Genomic DNA, 10,550 nt, shown 5'->3' on the forward strand with positions numbered 1-10,550 from the left:
TATTAGGAGAGTGTCAACTTATAACGGCCAAGAAAGACTATTAGGAGAGTGTCAGCTTATAACGGATAAGAAAGACTATAAGGAGAGACTTAACTTATAACGGCCAAGAAAGACTCTAAGGCGAGGGTCAGCTTATAGCGGCCAAGAAAGAGCATTAGGAGAGTGTCAACTTATAACGGCCAAGAAAGAGCATTACGAGAGTGTCAACTTATAACGGCCAAGAGGCACTATTACGAGAGTGTTATCTTATAACGGCCAAGAAAGACTTATTAGGAGAGTGTCAGCTTATAACGGCCAAGAAAGTCTTTTAGGAGAGGGTCAGCTTATAACGGCCATGAAAGACTATTACGAGAGTTTTATCTTATAATGGCTAAGGCTTCACTTGTTTTTGGATTTTGGTTAATTTAATTTGATCTTAAAGAACACTTCAAACATTAATTCTGTTATAGTGGTACAGCTCCAGGCGTCTTTAATAACATTATACAACATCATAATTACATGATCTAGCCTATGTTTATCATTATCTTTGGCATAGAAGCTTAAGGAAAAATGTATTGAAAAATATGGGTATTCCAATTACAGGGATAAAAATGTCTCGAAGAAATTGGACAATATTAAAAGAGAATTTTATAATGATGAAAAAAATTATACAAATGATAAAAATTTACTCCAATAAAAAAAAATTGTACTGCTGAGAAAAATTTGTATAATAATTTCATAGAGAATGTATAAAATATAACAAGAATAAAAAGTATATGATGCTTGGCTAAAATAACACACAGATACAGACACACATGCGCGCGTGTGCACCCTGGTCACCTCTGACCTCATGGTCTGGTAGTTTACCTCTAAACTGACTCTAACCAGAAATAGTTAAGTCAAGTTATTGAAAGGGAGAGGGGGTGGGGGCAGCCTTTCTTTCTATTGTTTGATTGTTCACACACACACTTTATTTGTTAATACCTCTTATTAATTGAACTAATATTTTTATTATTACTTTTTATTATAAGGAAGTCCTTCGTGTCGGGGCCCGTCAGGCTGGGGGGCCCCTCTAGCAAGGAGGCCCCTCTGGCTTGGGGGCCCCTCGAGCAGGGAGGCCCCTCTGGCAGGGGGCCCTGGGTAGTTGCCTTCTTATAAATCCGGCGCTGCTTTTAACTTCTGAAGCAAAATTATATGTTCATAAAATACTTTATAACACATATAATTAGCAATAACTACTAATTGTTATTTGTGGTGGATCACTTACCATCACTTTTCTTATGTTCCATAAACTAACTGTCCTGTCGTGTCATTTTATAGCCATTACTCGATTTTTTGGACACTAAAAATTTTAGGGAAGGGTAAAGCACGTCTTGTGTGCCAGGGGCTTGGACTTCCAGCAAGCATGCATGAGCGTATTGGATAGAAGTAAATGGAAGCAAATGTTTTTTAATACTTGTCGTGGTGTTGGAGTGTGAGCAAAGTAACATTTATGATGGGGTTCAGGGAAACCAGCAGTCCGGACTCGCGTCCTGGAGACGGGAAGTACAGTGCCTGCACTATGAAGGACGGGTGTTAATGTTGCAGATTTATAACTGTAGTGTAAGCGCACCTCTGGCAAGGCAGTCATGGAGTGAGTGATGAAAGTTTTTATTTTTCGTGCCAACCTAACTTAGTGTGAAACGGCCGATTTGTTAATAAAAAATTAAATTTATTAAACCTGAACGCTAACAAAAGAATTTCAGTTTATACGTATTATTATTATTGTAATTATCAAAAGAAGCGCTAAGCCCACAAGGTTTATACAGCGCAGAAGTTTTCACGTAAACATCGTTCGATTTTCGTCTTCTCTCCTCCTTTTGCCCTTTTTCGCCATAGTATCATCATTCCCGTCTTCTCTCTTCCTTTTACTGTCCTTCTTTGGGGAATTCTGATATGTGTTTTTTCTAAGGCATGAAGGGATGTTGATGGTGGGCTGGTAAGTCAGGTTCTCTTCACCGTGAAGGACTGCTGGTGATGGGGACGGCTCCTTCTCTTGTAGTTTTTCCAAAATGTTTACCAGCTAACCAATGCTCATTCTTTCCTTAGGGTTTAATACCCTTGCCTTCTCAAGCCATATATTGACTTCCCATGGGAGTTATAACTTGTAATACCGTACTTACGTTGCAATCATGCAAGCTAACTTTGCAACTTCCACCATGTCACCAGTCACAGTCATTACTGTCGGTGACATTTCTGGAACGGAAGACTTAACAGTGTTCTCCATTGTAGCCACAGACCTTGTTTCCTTGATTTCCTTAGCCCTTCCAAAGTCTATAAGTGTCGTCTGTAGACCTTCAGGCGTTTCGACAATACAGACATTTTGACCATGAATGTCCCTGTGACACATGTTTCTCGAATGGACAACTTGGAGGGTTTTGGCCAGGCTGGTCATAATTTCAATTATACTTGAAATTTTAATTAATTACTTTTCCGCGTATTAGCCTAGTGTGATGCCAGCATACTCAGTAATTAGGTACCCACCCTCTGCATTAACTCCCACTAACTACTAAACACCAACAATACCTCGTAGTTTATGAAGAAACTCGACCTCCTTAACAAAGTTTTCATAAAATATCTGGCGAATTATTTCCTTGACTACCAATTATTATTGGTGGTCAACCACCAGCCAACATCTTCCAGCTACACCTCTTCCTAACTCATGGGTCTTGTCGCTACTCAACCAATCCTCAATTTTCTCGCGTGGAAATATTCTTATATTAGACTACTAACAAAAATCCTCCAATTATTTTACCATTTCTTGAGGATATTTGTTGACCTTGTCGCAATATTTTATGTCAATTTCTTGCAACATGCAATCTTTTTGCTCACCTGGTTTTTAACTCCAACTCTTTTCCATTTTGTTATGACTTTCATCACCTTCACTTTCCGTTTTATTCTCTTTATGTTTACTCAACTGCATACTGCACTCCTAAGTTTCCTCGTCTTCTCTCTCTCTTTTATTGTTTTTCATTGGACGATCCTCAATTCCCTCTTCTCTTTTCCTTTTACTGTTTTTCAAAAGACAAACCTCACTGTCCTCTTCTCTCTTTCTTTTACTGTCTTTTAAGGGACAATCATCACTGTCCTCTTCTCTCTTTCTTTTACTGTTTTTTAAGGGACAGTCGTCACTGTCCTCTTCTCTCTTTCTTTTACTGTCTTTTAAGGGACAATCCTCACTGTCCTCTTCTCTCTTTCTTTTACTGTCTTTTAAGGGACAATCGTCACTGTCCTCTTCTCTCTTTCTTTTACTGTCTTTTAAGGGACAATCTTCACTGTCCTCTTCTCTATTTCTTTTACTGTCTTTTAAGGGACAATCGTCACTGTCCTCTTCTCTACTTCTTTTACTGTCTTTTAAGGGACAATCGTCACTGTCCTTTTCTCTCTTTCTTTTACTGTCTTTTAAGGGACAATCGTCGCTGTTCTATTCTCCCTTTCTTTTACTGTTTTTCAAGGGAAATTCCTCACTGTCCTCTTCCCTTTTTCTTTCGCTGTTTTTAACAGGTCTTTCTTCACTTTTCTCGTTTACTGACATTTTATCTTGGGCTTCGCATTCTAATATTCTAATATTAGCAGTTGCTCATATGACAACAATTTCCATATAACATTGAATGTATATAGTGAATTAGGAATCCATGATGAAGGCGACACCACCAATACCACAGTGTTGGTGGAAGTGTAATGCTGGTGTTAGTAGTGGAGATACCACCAACACAACAATGTTGGTGGTAGTGCAATGTTGGTGTTAGTAGTGGAGATACCACAAATACCACAATGTTGGTGGTAGTGTAATGTTGGTGTTAGTAGTGGAGATACCACCAACAAAACAGTGCTGGTGGAAGTGTAGTGTTGGTGTTAGTAGTGGAGATACCACCAACACCACAATGTTGGTGGTAGTGAAATGTTGGTGTTAGTAGTGGAGATACCACAAGCACCACAATGTTGGTGGTAGTGTAATGTTGGTGTTAGTAGTGGAGATACCACCAACACAACAGTGCTGGTGGAAGTGTAGTGTTGGTGTTAGTAGTGGAGATACCACCAACACGACAATGTTAGTGGTAGTGTAATGTTGGTGTTAGTAGTTCAGATACCAATAACACCACAATGTTGGTGGTAGTGTAATGTTGGTGTTAGTAGTTCAGATACCAATAACACCACAATGTTGGTGGTAGTGTAATGTTGGTGTTAGTAGTGGAGATACCACCAACAAAACAGTGCTGGTGGAAGTGTAGTGTTGGTGTTAGTAGTGGAGATACCACCAACACCACAATGTTGGTGGTAGTGAAATGTTGGTGTTAGTAGTGGAGATACCACAAGCACCACAATGTTGGTGGTAGTGTAATGTTGGTGTTAGTAGTGGAGATACCACCAACACAACAGTGCTGGTGGAAGTGTAGTGTTGGTGTTAGTAGTGGAGATACCACCAACACGACAATGTTAGTGGTAGTGTAATGTTGGTGTTAGTAGTTCAGATACCAATAACACCACAATGTTGGTGGTAGTGTAATGTTGGTGTTAGTAGTGGAGATACCACCAACACCACAACGTTGGTGGTAGTGTAATATTGGTGTTAGTAGTTCAGATACCACCAACACCACAATGTTGGTGTTAGTAGCTCAGATACCAATAACACCACAATGTTGGTGAAAGTGTAATGTTGGTGTTAGTAGTAGAGATACCACCAACACCACAATGTTTTTGGTAGTATAATGTTGGTGTTCGTAGAGGAGATACCACCAACACCACAATGTTGGTGTTAGTAGTAGAGATACCACCATCACCACAATGTTCGTGTTAGTAGTGGAGATACCACCAACGATGTTGGTGGACGTGTAATATTGATGTTAGTATTAGAGATACCTCCAACACCACTATGTTGGTGGAAGTGTATCATTGGTGTTAATATTGGAGATACCACCAACACCACAATGTTGGTGAAAGTGTAATTTTGGTGTTAGTATTAGATATACCACCAACACCAAAGAGTTGGTGGTATCTATAAACCTTGAGGGGCCCGGGGCACTTTCGGTTGGGGGCCCGGGGCACTTTAGGTTTGGGGGCCCGGGGCACTTTAGTTTGGGGGGCTCTCAACATGGAAATTAAATTGAATTACAAGTAATAAATTAACTAAAATGAATGATAAACAGCAGTTTCCAAAAAAAAATTTATCTATCTCAATTATATTGACTTTAAAAATAACTTTGATTATAATTTTCAGTTTGTAATATATTCATCAACAATATATAATAATTACTGACGTTTATTTATTTATACCTCTGGTGTCACGTTGTCGGTATCTATGGTATTTATCTATATATATGTTTTTTTTAGATATAATAATTTTCTAATGGGCCGACTGACCGACCGACCAACTAGACATGTAAATTAAAACAGTAATTTATAGAAGAGAAATAAAAACCGTCTAACTTCAAGAAAGAAACTGATTCAATCTTTTTCTAAAAATTTATTTTATTAGGAGAGTGTCAGCTTATAACGGCCAAGAAAGACTATTAGGAGAGTGTTAACTTATAACGGCCAAGAAAGACTATTAGGAGAGTGTTAACTTATAACAGCCAAGAAAGACTATTAGGAGAGTGTCAACTTATAACGGCCAAGAAAGACTATTAGGAAAGTGTCAACTTATAACGGCCAAGAAAGACTATTAGGAGAGTGTCAACTTATAACGGCCAAGAAAGAGTATTAGGAGAGAGTCAACTTATAACGGCTAAAAAAGACTCTTAGGCGAGGGTCAGCTTATAGCGGCCAAGAAAGAGCATTAGGAGAGTGTCAACTTACAACGGCCAAGAGGAACTATTAAGAGAGTGTCAGCTTATAACGGCCAAGAAAGACTATTAAGAGAGTGTCAGCTTATAACGGCCAAGAAAGACTATTAGGAGAGTGTCAACTTATAACGGAAAAGAAAGACTATTAGGAGAAGGTCAATTTATAACGGCCAAGAAAGACTTATCAGGAGAGGGTCAACTTATAACGGCCAAGAAAGACTATTAGGAGAGAGTCAACTTATAACGGCTAAGAAAGACTCTTAGGCGAGGGTCAGCTTATAGCGGCCAAGAAAGAGCATTACGAGAGTGTCAACTTATAACGGCCAAGAGGAACTATTACGAGAGTGTCAGCTTATAACGGCCAAGAAAGACTATTAAGAGAGTGTCAGCTTATAACGGCCAAGAAAGACTATTAGGAGAGTGTCAACTTATAACGGAAAAGAAAGACTTTTAGAAGGTCAATTTATAACGGCCAAGAAAGACTATCAGGAGAGGGTCAACTTATAACGGTCAAGAAAGACTATTAGGAGAGAGTCAACTTATAACGGCTAAGAAAGACTCTTAGGCGAGGGTCAGCTTATAGCGGCCAAGAAAGAGCATTACGAGAGTGTCAACTTATAACGGCCAAGAAAGACTATTAGGAGAGAGTCAACTTATAACGGCTAAGAAAGACTCTTAGGCGAGGGTCAGCTTATAGCGGCCAAGAAAGAGCATTACGAGAGTGTCAACTTATAACGGCCAAGAGGAACTATTACGAGAGTGTCAGCTTATAACGGCCAAGAAAGACTATTAAGAGAGTGTCAGCTTATAACGGCCAAGAAAGACTATTAGGAGAGTGTCAACTTATAACGGAAAAGAAAGACTATTAGAAGAAGGTCAATTTATAACGGCCAAGAAAGACTATCAGGAGAGGGTCAACTTATAACGGTCAAGAAAGACTCTTAGGTGAGGGTCAGCTTATAACGGCCATGAAAGACTATTAGGAGAGTGTCAACTTATAACGGAAAAGAAAGACTATTAGGAGAAGGTCAATTTAAAACGGCCAAGAAAGACTATCAGGAGAGGGTCAACTTATAACGGTCAAGAAAGACTATTAGGAGGGTTTCATCTTATAATAGCTAAGGCTTCACTTGTTTTTGGATTTTAGTTAAAGAACACTTCAAACATTAATTCTGTTATAGTGGTACAGCTCCAGGCGTCTTTAATAACATTATACAACATCATAATTATATGATGTAGCCTATGTTTATCATTATCTTTGGCATAGAAGCTTAAGGAAAAATGTATTGAAAAATATGGGTATTCCAATTTCAGGGATAAAAATGTCTCAAAAAAGATTGGACAATATTAAGAGAGAATTTTATAATGATGAAAAAAATTTATACAAATGGTAAAAATTTACGCCAATAAAAAAAAATTTGTACTGCTGAAAAAATTTGTATAATAATTTCATAGGGAATGTATAAAATATAACAAGAATAAAAAGTATATGATGCTTGGCTAAAATAACACACAGATACAGACACACATGCGCGCGTGTGCACCCTGGTCACCTCTGACCTCATGGTCTGGTAGTTTACCTCTAAACTGACTCTAACCAGAAATAGTTAAGTCAAGTTATTGAAAGGGAGAGGGGGTGGGGGCAGCCTTTCTTTCTATTGTTTGATTGTTCACACACACACTTTATTTGTTAATACCTCTTATTAATTGAACTAATATTTTTATTATTACTTTTTATTATAAGGAAGTCCTTCGTGTCGGGGCCCCTCCGGCTGGGGGGCCACTCTGGTTGGGGGGCCCCTCTGGCAGGGGGGCCCTGGGTAGTTGCCTTCTTATAAATCCGGCGCTGCTTTTAACTTCTGAAGCAAAATTATATGTTCATAAAATACTTTATAACACATATAATTAGCAATAACTACTAATTGTTATTTGTGGTGGATCACTTACCATCACTTTTCTTATGTTCCATAAACTAACTGTCCTGTCGTGTCATTTTATAGCCATTCCTCGATTTTTTGGCCACTAAAAATTTTAGGGAAGGGTAAAGCACGTCTTGTGTGCCAGGGGCTTGGACTTCCAGCAAGCATGCATGAGCGTATTGGATAGAAGTAAATGGAAGCAAATGTTTTTTAATACTTGTCGTGGTGTTGGAGTGTGAGCAAAGTAACATTTATGATGGGGTTGAGGGAAACCAGCAGTCCGGACTCGCGTCCTGGAGATGGGAAGTACAGTGTCTGCACTTTGAAGGACGGGTGTTAATGTTGCAGATTTATAACTGTAGTGTAAGCGCACCTCTGGCAAGGCAGTCATGGTGTGAGTGATTAAATTTTTTAAACCTAAATGCTAACAAAAGCATTTCAGTTTGTACGTATTATTATTATTGAAATTATCAAAAGAACCTCTAAACCTACAAGAGTTATACAGCGCAGAAGTTTTTACATAAACATCGTTTGATTTTCATCTTCTCTTCGCCTTCTCTTCGCCTCTTACTATTTTTCGCCATTGTATCCTCACTTTGGTCTTCTCTTCTCCTTTTGCCCTTTTTCGCCATAGTATCCTCATTCTTGTCTTCTCTCTTCCTTTTAATGTCCTTCTTTGGGGAATTCTGACGTGTTTTTTCTAAGGCATGAAGGGATGTTGATGGTGGGCTGGTAAATCAGGTTCCCTTCACCGTGAAGGACTGCTGGTGATGGGGACGGCTCCTTCTCTTGTAGCTTTTCCAAAATATTTACCAGCTAACCAATGCTCATTCTTTCCATAGGGTTTAATGCCCTTGCATTCTCAAGCCATATATTGACTTCCCCTGGGAGTTATAAGTTGTAATACAATACTTACATTGCAATCATACAAGCTAAGTTTGCAGCATCCACCATGTCACCAGTCACTTCTGTCAGTGACCTTGTTTCCTTGATTTCCTCAGCGAAACCAAAGTCTATCAGCGTCGTCTGTAGACCTTCAGGCGTTTCGATAATACAGACATTTTGACCATGAATATCACTGTGACAGACGTTTCTCGAATGGATAACTTGGAGAGTTTTGGCCAGGCTGGTCATAATTTCAATTATACTTGAAATTTTAATTAATTACTTTTCCGCGTATTAGCCTAGTGTGATGCCAGCATACTCAGTAATTAGGTACCCACCCTCTGCATTAACTCCCACTAACTACTAAACACCAGCAATACCTCGTAGTTTATGCAGAAACTCGACCTCCGTAACAAAGTTTCCATAAAATATCTGGCGAGTTATTTCCTTGACTACCAATTATTATTGGTGGTCAACCACCAGCCAACATCTTCCAGCTACACCTCTTCCTAACTCATGGGTCTTGTCGCTACTCAACCAGTCCTCAATTTTCTCGCGTCGAAATATTCTTATATTAGACTACTTACAAAAATCCTCCAATTATTTTACCATTTCTTGAGGATATTTGTTGACCTTGTCGCAATATTTTATGGCAATTTCTTGCAACATGCAATCTTTTTGCTCAACTGGTTTTTAACTCCAACTCTTTTCCATTTTGTTATGACTTTCATCACCTTCACTTTCCGTTTTATTCTCTTTATGTTTACTCAACTGCATACTGCACTCCTAAGTTTCCTCGTCTTCTCTCTCTCTTTTATTGTTTTTCATTGGACGATCCTCAATTCCCTCTTCTCTTTTTCTTTTACTGTTTTTCAAAAGAAAAACCTCACCTTTCTTTTACTGTCTTTTAAGGGACAATCATCACTTCTCTCTCTTTCTTTTACTGTCTTTTAAGGGACAAACATCGCTGTCCTCTTCTCCCTTTCTTTTACTGTCTTTTAAGGGACAATCATCACTGTCCTCTTCTCTCTTTCTTTTACTGTCTTTTAAGGGACAATCGTCACTGTCCTCTTCTCTCTTTCTTTTACTGTCTTTTAAGGGACAATCTTTACTGTCCTCTTCTCTATTTCTTTTACTGTCTTTTAAGGGACAATCGTCACTGTCCTCTTCTCTCTTTCTTTTACTGTCTTTTAAGGGACAATCGTCACTGTCCTCTTCTCTCTTTCTTTTACTGTTTTTTAAGGGACAATCGTCACTGCCCTCTTCTCTATTTCTTTCACTGTCTTTTAAGGGACAATCGTCACTGTTCTCTTCTCTCTTTCTTTTACTCTCTTTTAAGGGACAATCGTCACTGTCCTTTTTTCTCTTTCTTTTACTGTCTTTTAAGGGACAATCGTCGCTGTTCTCTTCTCTCTTTCTTTTACTGTTTTTCAAGGGAAATTCCTCACTGTCCTCTTCCCTCTTCCTTTCGCTGTTTTTAACAGGTCTTTCTACACTTTTCTCGTTTACTGACATTTTATCTTGGGCTTCGCATTGTAATATTCTAATATTAGCAGTTGCTCATATGACAACAATTTCCATATAACATTGAATGTATATAGTGAATTGGGAATCCATGATGAAGGCGACACCACCAATACCACAGTGTTGGTGGAAGTGTAATGCTGGTGTTAGTAGTGGAGATACCACAAACACAACAATGTTGGTGGTAGTGCAATGTTGGTGTTAGTAGTGGAGATACCACCAACAAAACAGTGCTGGTGGAAGTGTAGTGTTGGTGTTATGTTGGTGTTAGTAGTAGAGATACCACCATCACCACAATGTTCGTGTTAGTAGTGGAGATACCACCAATTAGTATTAGAGATACCTCCAACACCACTATGTTGGTGGAAGTGTATCATTGGTGTTAATATTGGAGATACCACCAACACCACAATGTTGGTGA

At 38.8% G+C, this 10,550-nt stretch overlaps 1 long non-coding RNA gene across 1 annotated transcript; it reads right to left on the reverse strand.

Moving 5' to 3' along the window:
• Positions 1–7,262: 7,262 nt before the first annotated feature.
• On the reverse strand, positions 7,263–10,450 carry LOC138852280 (uncharacterized). The gene is made up of 2 exons (XR_011391630.1): positions 9,622–10,450; positions 7,263–9,495 (listed from the first exon to the last, which is right to left on the reverse strand). It is a non-coding gene; the product is annotated as an uncharacterized lncRNA (long non-coding RNA).
• Between the last annotated feature and the right edge of the window lie 100 nt (positions 10,451–10,550).

This window comes from Cherax quadricarinatus, unplaced genomic scaffold (assembly GCF_038502225.1).
Source record: "Cherax quadricarinatus isolate ZL_2023a unplaced genomic scaffold, ASM3850222v1 Contig6417, whole genome shotgun sequence".
Taxonomy (NCBI): Eukaryota; Metazoa; Arthropoda; class Malacostraca; order Decapoda; family Parastacidae; genus Cherax; species Cherax quadricarinatus.